Below are 14,233 nucleotides of genomic sequence, written 5' to 3'. Positions count from 1 at the left end.
AGTTAAAAGGGAGGTAGGGGAGACTAGAACAAGGGTGAGGAGGAAGGATAGGGGTCAGCTGAGAGGGGTTGCAGTCCGGGGATGGGGAGCGGGGGAAGTCGCGATACCTCCACTCTTATACATACATACATATTATAAATACATATATACATATGCTATCTACAATACAACACACATACATACAGACATATAAATACATAAATACAGTATACATACGTACATAGATACATACATAAGATTATACACATATGACAGACTACAGGTACATATAAATATATACATGTATACAATGCAACATACATAAATACACAATATAGGCATATGTACATCAAATATACTACATACATACATACATACAACTACATACATATATATATATATATAATATATATATTATATATAGATATATTCGAATTTATATACATGCATAAATACATACATACATGTATATTACGTACATACAGTTATTATATTTGGCATACCAGTACATTATATGATCCATACAAACATCATACATAACATGCATACATAGAGATATATATTTATATATGGTATACATATATACATAATACATACATACATCATATATACATACAACATACATATAATATATATATATACATATATGCATACATACACTATATATACTCATACATACATTACATACATACATGCAGATATATATAATTATAGATAACTATATATATATATAATATAGTATATAATATATCTGTAGTATATATATTGTAAGCGAGAGGCCACCGCAAGCCACTAGATGTAAGCCGAACACGATGAGTGGGAGCCCCCGCGTCGCCTAGATGTAAGCGAGTGGTCACGCAAGCCCACAGAATATGAGTGGACACGAGAGATTGGGAGCACGCGTCACCAGATGTGAGCGAGACGAGAGATGGACTTGGGTGGTCAGTGAAAAGGGGCTTAGTTGCTTGTTATTCTGAAGACAGTATGAGGGACCCCCCAAGAGACCCCGTGTCCCGGTGAAGGACTAGGTGGTGGAGCTGGACCCTGTGTGCTTCGGGCTGTCTGCTGTGTCTCCCTCTTGCCTTCCAGGAGTGTCCCTGTATGGGCGGCGGTTCCCTTCGGGGCGGTATGTTTGTTCCTGTGCGAAAAAGAGAAAGCCGGGCTGCATCTGCGTCTGCAAGGAGAAGGCAGTCTACTTGGCGGAGGTTGTGAAGTGTACATCGGTTTACTAAGTATTGTTGACAGATATATACATACATACATATATATATATTACTACTATAATATATAAGAATATATTATATATATATATATATATATATACTTATCATTACAGACACACATACACACATGCATCCCATAAATAACATATATATATTATATATACATATATCTAATATATAATATATACATTTATATATAAATACACCTACAACATACATATATCATAACATACAATATACATAATAACATACATACATACATACATGCATGCAGATAGATATATATTATATAATTATATATATATATATATTTTATATATACTAGATATATATATACATATATACACATGCATAATGCATACATACATACATAATATCATACATACATTACATAATATCATACAGATATATATTTACATACTACAAATACATTACCGAATACATACATGGATACATACATACAGATAATACATACATGCATGCTTGCATACATACATTACACACAACATTACATACAGATATATAAGTATCTACATACATACAAACATAACACATAAATACATACAGATCTACTATACATACACATATATACATATATACACATTATATATACATATTACATATTATATATATATATATATATATATATATATATATATATCGAGAGAGATGAGACGAGAAGAGACGAGAGAGAGAGAGAGAGCATGTATGTAGCATGTATGTACTATATGGTATGTATGTATATCTGTATGTCCGTATGTATGAGGTCTGTATGGTATGTATGTATATATATGTTCTATACGATCTGTATGTATGTATGTATGGATATACCTGTATGTATGTATGTATGTTGTATTATAGATGATTTGTGTGTATATATATAAATATCTGCATGTTATGTAGATTATGTATGTATATACATTGTATGTATGGGAATGTATGTTTGGGTATGTATAATATATATATATATGTGTGTGTGTGTGTGTGTGTGTGGTGTGTGTGTGTGTGTGTGTGTGTGGTATCAAGTCAGTGCGGGTAAAAGAGATGGTGACGATAAAAATATACTATATACATATAAAAAAAAAAAAAAATCGTGGTGCGGGAAGGCATATGGCAAACCCCGCTCTAAATGCAGAAAAATCATGGAAGCCCATGACGTTAAGGGCCGCGGTGGCCGAAGGTTAGAGCGTCCCCGAACTCAAAACACTGTTCACGGACGGCAATCTGATTAGAGGGTTCGAGTTACCGGCCGGCGCGTTGTTCCTAGACAAGGTAATCACCTCGATTGCCCTATCTAGCCAGGGGGGACAAGCCAGCCCAAGTCAGTGCTGTTTCCCAAGCCCGGATAAAAGAGAGAATGATTACCTAAAAGGCAACACCGGCACTCTCCGTGGAAAGGAACTGGGGTCCTACCACGTACTCACTCCAAGAGCATCACAACATGAATACTACAAAGTTAAGTATAACTATGACCACGGCGGCTCAAACATGAAACTTCGTTTTAAAGAAGCATATATATATATATATATGTATATATATATCGAATATATATATATCTATATATAATATATCTGATATATATATAATATCTGTATGTATGATGTCTGTGTGTAGTATGTATGTATGTATATATATGTGCGTATATATATATAATATATATATAATATATATATATATAATATATATATATATGCATGTATTTATGGAATTATATATGTATGTATGATTATTGTACGTATATATAAATATAGTATCTGTATGTAGTATGTATGTATGTAGATGTTGTTTGTATATATGCTATAATCTATATGTGTGCATGTATGTATGTATGTATGGTATGTATGTATTAAATGTATGTATGTGTGTATGTGTGTTGTATATATGTATGTATGTGTGTATTTCATGCATGTATGCATTGTATCCATAGCATCTATTTATATGTATATTATGTATGTATGTATGAGATATATGTATGTATGTATGTATATCATGTATGTATATCTGCTAGTTGTATGCATGTATGTTTTATGTATGTATTAAGTATGTACGTCTGTAAGTAATGTGTGTATGTTTTTAAAACATATATATATATATATATATATATATATATTATTATATTATATATATAAGATATATCATATATATATATTATATATAGATATATGTATAATATATATTATATAGTATATATATATGTATGTATGTAGAATGTATGTATGTGTATGTAGCATATATATATGTATGATGTATGCATGTATGTTTATGTTGTGTATGAATGTATGTAGTGTATGTATGCATATATAATGTATGTATGTAGAGCATGCTAGTATTTATGTGTGTAGTGTATGTAATGTATGTATGAATATTGTATGTATGTATTCATATGATGTATATATCTGTAGTATGTATGCATTACGTTGTTATGTATATATGTATCTGTATCTGCATTTTATTGTATTGCATGTATGTATAATATATGTATGTATGTATACATATTCCTCCCCGTAACACGTATGCATGTACATATGTATGTATGTATGTATGTATTGTATGTATGTATGTATGTATTGTAGATATATTTACATATATACTAATATATATATATATATACAAAACATATAAATATATTGGATGGATGTATGTATGTATGCAGTAGTATATCCTGTATGTAAGTATGTCTGTATGTATATCTGTCTATCTATCTAACCTATTATCTATCTACACACACACACACCACACACACACACACACAAACATATATATATATATAATATCTATATAATAGTAATCTATATATATTATATATAGAGCATGTATACATGTCTTGTATGTTATGTATTAGTACGTATGTTTGTATGTATGTATGTATCATGTATGTATGTATATATGTATGTATGTATATCTGTATAGTACGTCCTAACTAATATATGTATTATGTTATGTATGATGATGTATGTGATCTATGTATGTATGCGGTATATATGTATGTATGTGTGTAGTTTATCTGTATGAATGTATGTATTATATATATATATATATATATATATATATATATATATATATATATATATATATCTGTATGATGATTTATGTATGGATGGATGGATGCATGGATGTATGCATTACACACGCACACACACAACACACCCACACACACACACACACACACACACACACACACACACACACACACCCCACAAATAATATATATATAATAATAATATACATTTTATTTATATATAAATATATTAATTTATTATTTAATAAAATTTGATATATATTTTTTTAATGTATAATATATATATAAAATATAAAATTTTATTATATCATAATATATATATATATATATAATAAATATATTTTTAATATGTCTGTCTGTATGCTTTTTTTTTCCTTCGTATTTATGTATTTATAAATAAAATTGCACCGGCGGATGGAGGCAATAGAACAGTCATGGTTGGGCGGGGTACATAGAGGACAGTGGCGGGGAGCGACAGTTTTTTCCCTTTTAACTTTAAAGGGGGAGAAGGGTCAATATGGGGGCAAAATGGACTTTCCCATCAAAAAATTAAAGGGGAAGGTTAGTCTACGGAAGCTAATTTTTGGAAACTTTGTTAGGGCTTCGTTAGTCTCGGAAGGGTTTTGGTAGCACTGACTGCCACTGCTCATCCCAAAAGTATTTTCAGTTTGACCGCCCCTTGTCGTGACGGGAAAATCATCGGGTAAGAAACATTCTGGTAAAGTATTGAGGGTAAAAGTTGGGCAGGCAAAGGTTTGCTGGAGGTCAGTCGGAGTAGATAGGCCGATTTTGAGCCCCGAGTAGGCGGCAAGGGGGAAACGATCGCACGTTGCAAAAGGAAATCCAAACCCGATCATGGCGACCTATATAAAAAAGGAAAAAGCTGGGAAAAAAAAGGGGAGAGAAGGTTTTCCCGGGTATAGGGGTAGGGGGAAATCACAAAGACGACCCCCATTTGGCGGGTCGAGTAGGGTCCCAAAAAAGTTGCATATTTGTGCAGAGTGAAGCATAGGAAAATGAGAAGAAAATGAGGGGTATGAAAAAAGAAATACTTTTTAAAGGACAAAATGTGAAGAGTATAATAGGGGATGGGGGTAACAAGAATAGAGGCAGTAGATAAAGTGGAGGAACGGGGAAGAGGAAGGGTGTATTCTGCAGGTTGAGAAATGACCGGGTGGAGTTTCGGAATGGATAAAGTAAACAGAAACATCAAAGAGGGGCGGACCCCGTGGTCAAAGGAGAACCGGGGTTGGGAAAACCCAATAAAATTTAAAATTAGATAGGCTAGTTGATGAGAGACAAGCCTTAATGCTCCAAAAAAATCCTTATTATTGGCCAGCTGAGCCTGAAATAAATGGGAGAAGGGGTCTATCCCTCAGGGTACCCTGCGGGTAAGGGCTAGATAATTAACCAAGTTAATGCCGTGCCATGGAGGGGAGACCATGTATGAGGCGAGGCTGAGGTCCAAGGTTGGGGTGATCCCCTGCATTTGGCTCCAGTCTCCGTCTTTTAAGCCCCCCGACGAGCAAGGGATTAGGAGGGAGGGTGTTAAAAAAAGGACGGGAACGTGTGGAAGAGGGAGTAGTTGTAGGGGAGTTGTGGTCAATAAAGTTGCTTAATGTAATAAGGGAAGATGGGAAATAGTTGATGAAAATCGTGGAAATGAAGAGATGAAGTAGTGGATGTTGGGAGAGGAATGTTTTCTGGGAAAATTTAGTAAATTGAACCTGGATGGATGATTTGGGCTGGGCTGATAGTAGGTATTGAGGAGGGGGGAAAGTAGCAGTGTTCAGAGTTGTGGTCAATGGAGAGCCTGGGATCGGGGAACTGTATTTGATCAGTGGGGGCTTTGATAATGGGGTAAGCCTTAAGCCCTTTATGGTATTAAGTCTCATTACTGGCCATAGTAAGCCTAGGATATTTTGGAAAAGATATAGTCCACCCCTTTGTGCTCCCTTGAGGGGCAAGGGTTAAACAACTAACGGGGAATACCGTGCCCATGGCTCCCTGAAGCTGTTCATGACTGGCACAAAGTCTCGCATTTTAGGAAGTGGATAGTTGAAGGGGTTAGAGAAGAGAAATGGTTAATGGTTAAAAGCAAATAAATGTGCTAGACATCTAAGGTCGTGTAGCACTATAGTTAATGTTGGGGAAGGTGGTTGAGTTAGGGGATTAGTTGTCTAAGCTGGGCAAAGGAATTGGTGAGTTAGGGTTGGGGGTGGGGTTTATTGGTAAGGAGTTGATTAGATGAAGAATGTATGCGTTTGAGGAAAGAGAATGGTTGTTGAAGCAAAAAGTGTGGTATTCTGTAAGGATGTCTGATAGGTTGGGGTCGGGAAGGGGGGATAGGTGGGGGAAAGGCAGAGGTATGAGTTGTTTCAAACGGGGGCACGGCAGTAGGATGTGTGGGATTGGAGTGTCTGGAGGTGTGTATTGACTTTATGAGTTAATGAGTTACAAAGGGATTCACGTGCGTAAGGAGGGAGGGGAAAGGGGATAGGGGGGAGGGTTTGGGAGGGTTTAAATGGGGGCGGGGTTGGGTCGGGGGGAATGGGCTGTGTTGGGAGGGGTAGGAGGATAGGGTGTAGGGGGGATATCGTTGGAGGAGGATGGATATCAAGCAGTTACTTGGAGTGTGGAAGGAGCAGAGTTGTAAGATTTGGAGGTTGAGTGTCGTTTTCATTAGGTAATCTGTAAGAAAGGTCTCTTGAAGGCATACAATAGATGGATATAAGAGGAAAGGATATGACGAAGGTCAGGTCTGTGGGAGCGGAAACCGCGAATATTCCAATAAAGGATAGTTATACTTACTGATATATATGTAGTACGTGTTGGAGATTTGAGAGGGAAGCAGCTAGAGGGGAAAAGGATTGAGAGGTCTGAGATGGAGAGGTGGGGGAGTTGGTGTTCTACTAGGAGGGGTATTGGGGAGATGGAGGGTCTGGAGGAAGGGGATAATGGCGGGGTTGGGGTCGGGGGGGGATGGTCTGTGTTGGAGGGGGTAGGAGGATTGGGTGTCGGGGGGATATCATTAGGAGGAGGATGGATATCAGCATTTACTTGTGTGTGGAAGGAGCAAGTTGTAAGATTTGGAGGTTGAGTGTCAGTTTTTCATTATGTAGTCTTGGAAATTTTCAATGGTTTTCTTCTGAGGATTTGGGTTTGGGGAGTTTTGGGGATAAGGATTTCTTGTGAGGGGGGGAAGAGGGGACTGGGTGTCTCAAGCATAGGAGCAAAGGAAGGTGGAGGTGATTGTGTGGTGGGGGAAGAGGGGGGGGAACGTTTGTTCTGTCTGTTACGGGTAGTGCGAGGAGGAGAGGGAAGTGTTGGGGTAGTGGTGATTGAAATATTTGTAGTAGAGATTGGAGTGTTGGATTTAGGATGGCAAAAGAGTTTGACTGGGGAAGGTAGGAGGTAGAAGAGGGTGGGGGGTTGATGTAGGGGGGGTGGGTTTGGGAGAATTGATAGAGTGAGCAGTATTACTGGAGAAAAGGAGCAAGAGAGAAACCACGTCGACGGCTTCTTGTCTGGCTTCACGAGTGTGAGTCCAAGTTTGAATCTGAGAGTTGCTACCTCAGACTCAAATTTGTAGGTGGACAGCCCCTATAAAATACATTATGGGGGCCGCCACAGTTGGCCCTGTGCGTGATTGTGCAGGGCAGTTAGATCGGGTATGGCAGGTTGGGCACATAGTGGGCATCTGGCTGTGGGAAAGGCAATGTTTGGCTGGGTGTCCTAGACGCCCAACAATTTTGGCACTGACGTGGAGGAGGTTTGGGATGGACGAACAGGAGGGGTTCTCCTCCTATGTAGAGTTAAAGGGAAGGTCTGTCTACGGAAGGTAAATTTTTGGCTATGTTAGTAGGTTTCTTTCGATGACCTCTGGGGGGAATGGAGTAGCATTGCATGATGTTTGCATCATAGTCTGTGAGACAGGCAAGTAGATCTTCTCCACAATCTGACCAATCTTTGGGCATAGATTGGGCAATTTTCTGGGGGGATTGAAACTGTTCCGGTGCAAGATTGAGGTTGGATGGGGTTCTGCAAGGATGGGGGTTACATATAAAGGGCTGTTAGTTTTGTTAATGCTATAGCTTGGTTTTCGGATGTTACTGTGACAAGACGGAGCGGTCGGGTCGGCTACGGAAAGAGACTTTACCTACTTGTTTTTGGAGACATTGTTGGAAGAGAAGGGTGTTGTCAGAGTAGGGGGCTGTGGGAGGGATCACGAAAAACGGTCCCATTTGGCTGCGCTGAAGAGGGTATTCAAAATTGTTGTAAAAAGTAGGGGTGGTCGAAGGGCGGGGCGTGACGAAGATGGAGTAGTGTTGAGGGGGGTAGTGTTATGGGGAGGTGGGCAATAAGGCTTTTAAGGTATTAATAAGGGAGGATGGGATGGTTGATGTTGGAGGTTGTGGAGGTAGAGGTGTTGAAGTTGAGCTTGCTGGGAGAGTGGAAATGTTCCTTAAGGGTTGATTGTTGGCTACTGTACTAGTAGGTATTGATGAGGGGTAGTTATTGCAGTGTTCGGAGCCTGGTCAAAGGAGAGCCTGGGGTCAGGAATCGGGTGGGTTACATCTTTGGGGCTATTTGATAAAGGGGCAAGCCTCATTGCCCCTAATAGTGGAGATAAGTTTTCATTACTGGCCATGGTAAGCCTGGATTATGTTGGGGATAAAACATTTCCCCCCCTCAGGGTCCCTTGAGGGGTAAGGGCTAGATAACTAAAATCAGGGGAATACCGTGCCCATGGCTCCCTCAGGCCGTTCAGGACTGGCACAAAAATCAGCCTTTCATCTTTCAAGCACGGCTCTCACAACCCTTAGGAGTGGATACAGAAGGGTTTGGTGAAGGGGCAGAAACGAAAAGTGGGAAGGAAAAAAAGACCATGCAAAATTGAGTCGAGGGCTGAGTCCCAAGGTTGGGGGGTTCCCCATCATTGGGTCCCAGTCTCCCCGCCTCCTAAGCCCCCCCACGACAAAACGGGCAAGGGGTTGGGGGTAGAGAAGAGAAAAATCCCAGTCTCCATTTCCGAAGACCCCCCATGACAACTGGCATGGGATTAGGGGGGCTTCCATTTACTTAAGTAATTTGGAATAAGAAATTCTTTTCGGGCAGTAGTTTTAAATAACGGATGCATATAAATTTAAAATTCTTTTATTATAAAACATACACAACTCACTGTTTGGAGCCAGCGTTTTTCAAAAAGGGTGAAATATTTGTCTTGGCAAAGAATTATCTGTATAATATAAAAGCTTTGCCCCCATAAATTACCATTAAATTCCAAGCAGATAATGGAATATCATTATTTAAGCAAATATAAAAATTTGACCTTTTTTTTTTTTTTTTTAACGGTAGGTTCAAAAACATCTGAAAATGCTTTAGGTATACAAAACATCACATAATAATCTTAATACAAACCCCGGATTCAACCATTTAAATGAAAAAATCATATTTGTGGAATATACAAATGAGCTTCTCTGTCTCCAATGAGCATTAAAAATCATATGCGAGGTTAAAGCTTAAAATAACAGTTTAACTTGACATTATCTACACATTTCAATACACCCCTAGTAACCTGGGTACAGGTAACAGGTGAAAAGCAATCCACAAACCATATTTATGAAATCAAAAGCTTCAGTGTCTAAATATTCAACAAACAATTCTAACTGACTTTGTGTGACCAACTGTTTTCTGAAATAAATTTCTAAACATGAAAAAGCAGATAACTTGTACACACCAGCCATAATAGAAGGTTACAGTGAAAACAATGTTTAGTAATTTTTATAACATTTACATATCTTTGGTCCCAGTAATATAATTTAACTGACTCTACCATCAAATGTTCTTTAATTCATTCATTCATTATAAAAGTAGAGCACAGGCAGTGGAATGGTACAGAACATAAGGTATATGGCCACAATTAAATGTATTTCCCCCCTTTTTCCAAAAAATCACTTGAAGACTGAGTTTTTTTTTGTACTAGTCCGATTTTTTTGTTGTCTATTCCATAACAGAAAAAAAGCCTAATGGAAATACTTTGCACATCATTAATTTCAAAACGTACCTATATCTAAAGGAATAAATTGCATTTAAATAGCAATATCTATGGCAGTAATTAATTTGTAATGTCATAAAAAACTAACCACTATGTACTAATTAGAGAATGTACATCTGCTCGCCCAAAGAGGAGAATGGCAAGGAAACAATTGGCAGCTATACTCATACCAAGGAAAAATGCTATCCAAGGGTTACGATAATTAAGCATTTTGCTTTTGGCCGACTTCCATTATCTGTACATCCATGACAGTTTGTCTGCCTTACGGACTTTTGTTGTGTTTTTTAGTAAACTACTATTACTAGAATTTTCACTAAGGTTTCAAGAGCATCCTGAAATAGGTAAGTTTTCTGGCAGTGGGTGAGGGAGGACCTCTACCATGAGACCTCTCTGACAAAGCAGATGCACAACTATAGAGAGACTGTGCATCACTTTTTACCTGGCTTCCTTTTTCGTGCAATTGCTGTATTGTGATGCTGTATTTGATGCATACATAGATCCTGGGTAGCCCCAAGGCTTATATGCAGGCTCCGACAAAACTGAAACACGGTCTGCATCTCCACACAATGAAACCCTGAAAGAATAGGTAGGCTACATGGCATCTGAGAATTAAAAGATGGCAGTCCGCTGCTGTGTGACACAAAACCCTGAACTCTGACTAGAGGACCGTGACAATGGATACAAATTTGTCTGTCCATGATGCATCATTCCTAAAATGGGTGCTTTATGCTGGGAAAATTCACGAGTTGGGCTGACTGGGTGACCCCAGTATCCCAGCAACCATGAAGACTGTGTGATATTTTTTGTTGAAAGCCGTGAAGGATCAAGGAGCTTGCTGGCTGCAGTAGGTATCATTAAGTCTTGGATGTATCCTGGCTTTCTCTGAAAACAGCGCTTTGGGTGAGAAATGGAGTTTTTTGGCTGGATCCTGCAAATCATTTTTTGCAGGGGTACAAATTTTTGAGGCTCCCATTGTTGAATCTAATAAACAGATTCTTTTGGCTGGAAGTTCATTTGTGGAATGGGCGTAGAAGTAACACATTTGGACGAGAAGTGCTGGGGAGGAGTTAGGTTTTTGAGGTCATCAGTCAGACTAGCATTAAGAGGCACTGGGAGTCCTCTAAACAAGCACTAGATGTGTTTCATCTACTCCTTAGGCAGAGAAGGTGGGAAGAAAAAGAGATTAGATTATGATAGTGATTGTTTCTTGAGTCCGTAGTGTGCAAATTTTGCTATATATTCATCAAGTTATCCTATTTTAACATAAAATAATAATGGTGTTCATGCCACAAGCAGGGCAAAGAAAAAAACTGTTAATATGCAAAGATTTATAAAAAAGAAAATTGAAAAAGAAAAAGAAAAAAGGGACTGAAGGTAGCCTGCACAGTACATGCATTCATAAAGAAGCAAGAAGGAAAAGAAAAACTCCATGGGGTAAGTAAAGAAGAGAGAAAGAAGAAAAAGTAAAAAAGAAAATGTGAAAACCATTTAACATTTGTAGATGAATACATACTTACAATACCAAATTAAGCAAATTAATAAAAAAGATGCAGATTCAAGTAAAAATAAAACCAAAATCAACACCCTTTACGAACCAACAAAACTTTTTGAGAGGGGGCTTGCTCTGCATCTTTGTTGAATTGTTTGTTCTGGGAAAAATTTTGGTCCACAGGGTGAATATGACAGCTGCACCAGAGAGCAGGACCTGATACCAAACAGAAAATCCAATTATTTTTCTTAAGGGGGTTTGGGGGTCTTGCACGTAAACTCATAAAATTTATGTTTGGTCTTTATTATCATTATGTTGTTTAATGTTGGGCATACTTAAACCCAATCAAATGCATGAGGATAGTTTGTACATGCCATGTCTACTGTAATTTCTTTTATTTGTTGCTTCCACATAGATAGCACCACAAGTATTTGGTAAACAAGGAATCGATTATATACTAGCCTTCCTATATCATCTCTATCTTACTCTTTTATATTTTTTTTTTTAAAAAAAAAAAAAAATACTATAAGTATTAAAATCATAATAATAATTATAATGTCAATAATAATGATAATAATAATAACAATAATGACTAATAATAACAACAATAAAACAACATCAATAACAGTAACAATATCAATATAAACTACCACACAAAAGACATTTTTATTAACTCTTTGTCCCCTGGAAAATGGTGTGTTTTGTGTGTGTTGTGTGGTGTGTTGTGTGTTGTGTGTGTGTGTGTGTGTTTTGTGGGGTGTGTGTGTGTGTGTGTTGTGTGTGTGTGGGTTGTGTGTGTGTGTGTTGTGTGTGGTGTGTGTGTGTGTGATGTGTGTCTGTGTGTTGTGTGTGTGTGTTTTGTGTTGTGTGTGTGTGTGTGTGTTTTGGTTTGTCTGTGGGGTTTGTTGTGTGTGTGTGGGGTGTCGGGTGTGTGTGTGTGTGTGTGGGTCTGTGTGTGTGTGTGTGTGTGTTGTGTGTGTGTGTTTCTGTGTGTGTGTGTGTTTCTGTGTGTGTGTGTTTCTGTGTATGTGTGTTTCTGTGTATGTGTGTTTCTGTGTATGTGCGTGTGTGTATGTGTGTGTATGGGTTTGTTGTGTGTTTTGGGGGTGTTGTGTGTGTGTGTGTGTGTGTGTGTTGTGTGGTGGTGTGGGGCGTTGTGTGTGTGTGTGTGTAGGGTGTGTGTGTGTATGGGTTTGTGTGTAGTTTGTTTTTCTGTATGTATATGTGTATGTGTGTGTGTTTGTGTGTTTATGTTTGTGTTATTTTTGTTCTGTGTGTATGTGTTTCTGAATGTAATTTGTGTTTCTGTGTGTATGTGTTGTTTCTGTGTTTTGTGTTTGTTGTGTTTGTGTTCGTTGTGTGTGTTTCTATGTGTCTGTGGTGTTTATGGTGTGTGTGTTTTTTGTTGTGTGTGTTTTTTGTGTGGTTGTGTGTTTTTGTGTGGTGTGTGTGTTTGTGTGTGTGTGTTTGTGTGTTTCTGTGTGTGTGTGTGTGTGCGTGTGTGTGTTTGGTGTGTGTGTTTCTGTATGTTTCTGTTTGTGTGTGCGTGTGCATGTGTGTTTTTCTGTCTGTGGTGTGTGTGCTTGCGTGTGTTTTTTTTTTTTTTTTTTTTTTTTTGGAAATGTGTCTGCACATAGATGGCTCTGCAAGTGCTTACCCACAAAGGAGTCAATTAGTAGAACCCTGGGACCTTACCCCTTTTCTTCTTTCGTTGATTATGGGAAAATTTTTTTTTTTACTAATGATATATCGATGGTTTTTATTTTTATTCAAGACATTAAATTACTATAATGTTAATGATTTTAGTAACAGCAATAAAAGATAAAAATTTTTTTCGAAAATCAAGGAAATGGGTGAGACTGGCAGCCCTCACAATTGCCTCATTGGTGCCTTAGTGCAAGTGTAGCCATATATGTGTAAAAACAATTAATAAAGTAACCCCATACTGGCATAGCATGTTCATATATGTCTAACTGTTAAGTTTCATAAATACATGTAATGACATTGCTGAATCTTAGACTACCTGAAGAGGATTATAATCCTTTTTTGAAATAAGTTGCTTTGAAGAGGTGAGAGCTAGCAAGCCAACCCATATGAAACTTGCTATAGCATCTGAGACCTGGAACAAAGAAAATTAATTATCAGTAACTTAACCCACTGCATCCAGGTGCCTTGCTGCCCATACACTGCCCAAAATCTGAATATTAGGCTTACTTGAAAGCTGATTCTCCCAGGTGTGTGGCTTGTAGGCCTGCTCCACATGAACACTAATGAAAAGTGTCAAGTATCAAGTCAGTAACAGACTGTTTTTCTTGCACAGACTCTACATCATCTCTCTAGGTAGTCTATAACTGTGCAGTAACAATAATAATAAGTAACAGTATGATTTTGTTATTATTAAATATTTTCATAACATTAACCCTTTGCCGAGGGTGATATTCATAGTGGCTGGGCCCCCTGCCGTG

General features: G+C 37.8%; 1 pseudogene; it reads right to left on the bottom strand.

Annotated features, from left to right (window-relative positions):
- Positions 1 to 10,281: 10,281 nt before the first annotated feature.
- LOC119574374 lies at positions 10,282 to 14,233 on the bottom strand (annotated as a pseudogene).

This window comes from Penaeus monodon, chromosome 6 (assembly GCF_015228065.2).
Source record: "Penaeus monodon isolate SGIC_2016 chromosome 6, NSTDA_Pmon_1, whole genome shotgun sequence".
Taxonomy (NCBI): domain Eukaryota; kingdom Metazoa; phylum Arthropoda; class Malacostraca; order Decapoda; family Penaeidae; genus Penaeus; species Penaeus monodon.
This window is presented reverse-complemented; position numbering and strand designations above follow the sequence as displayed.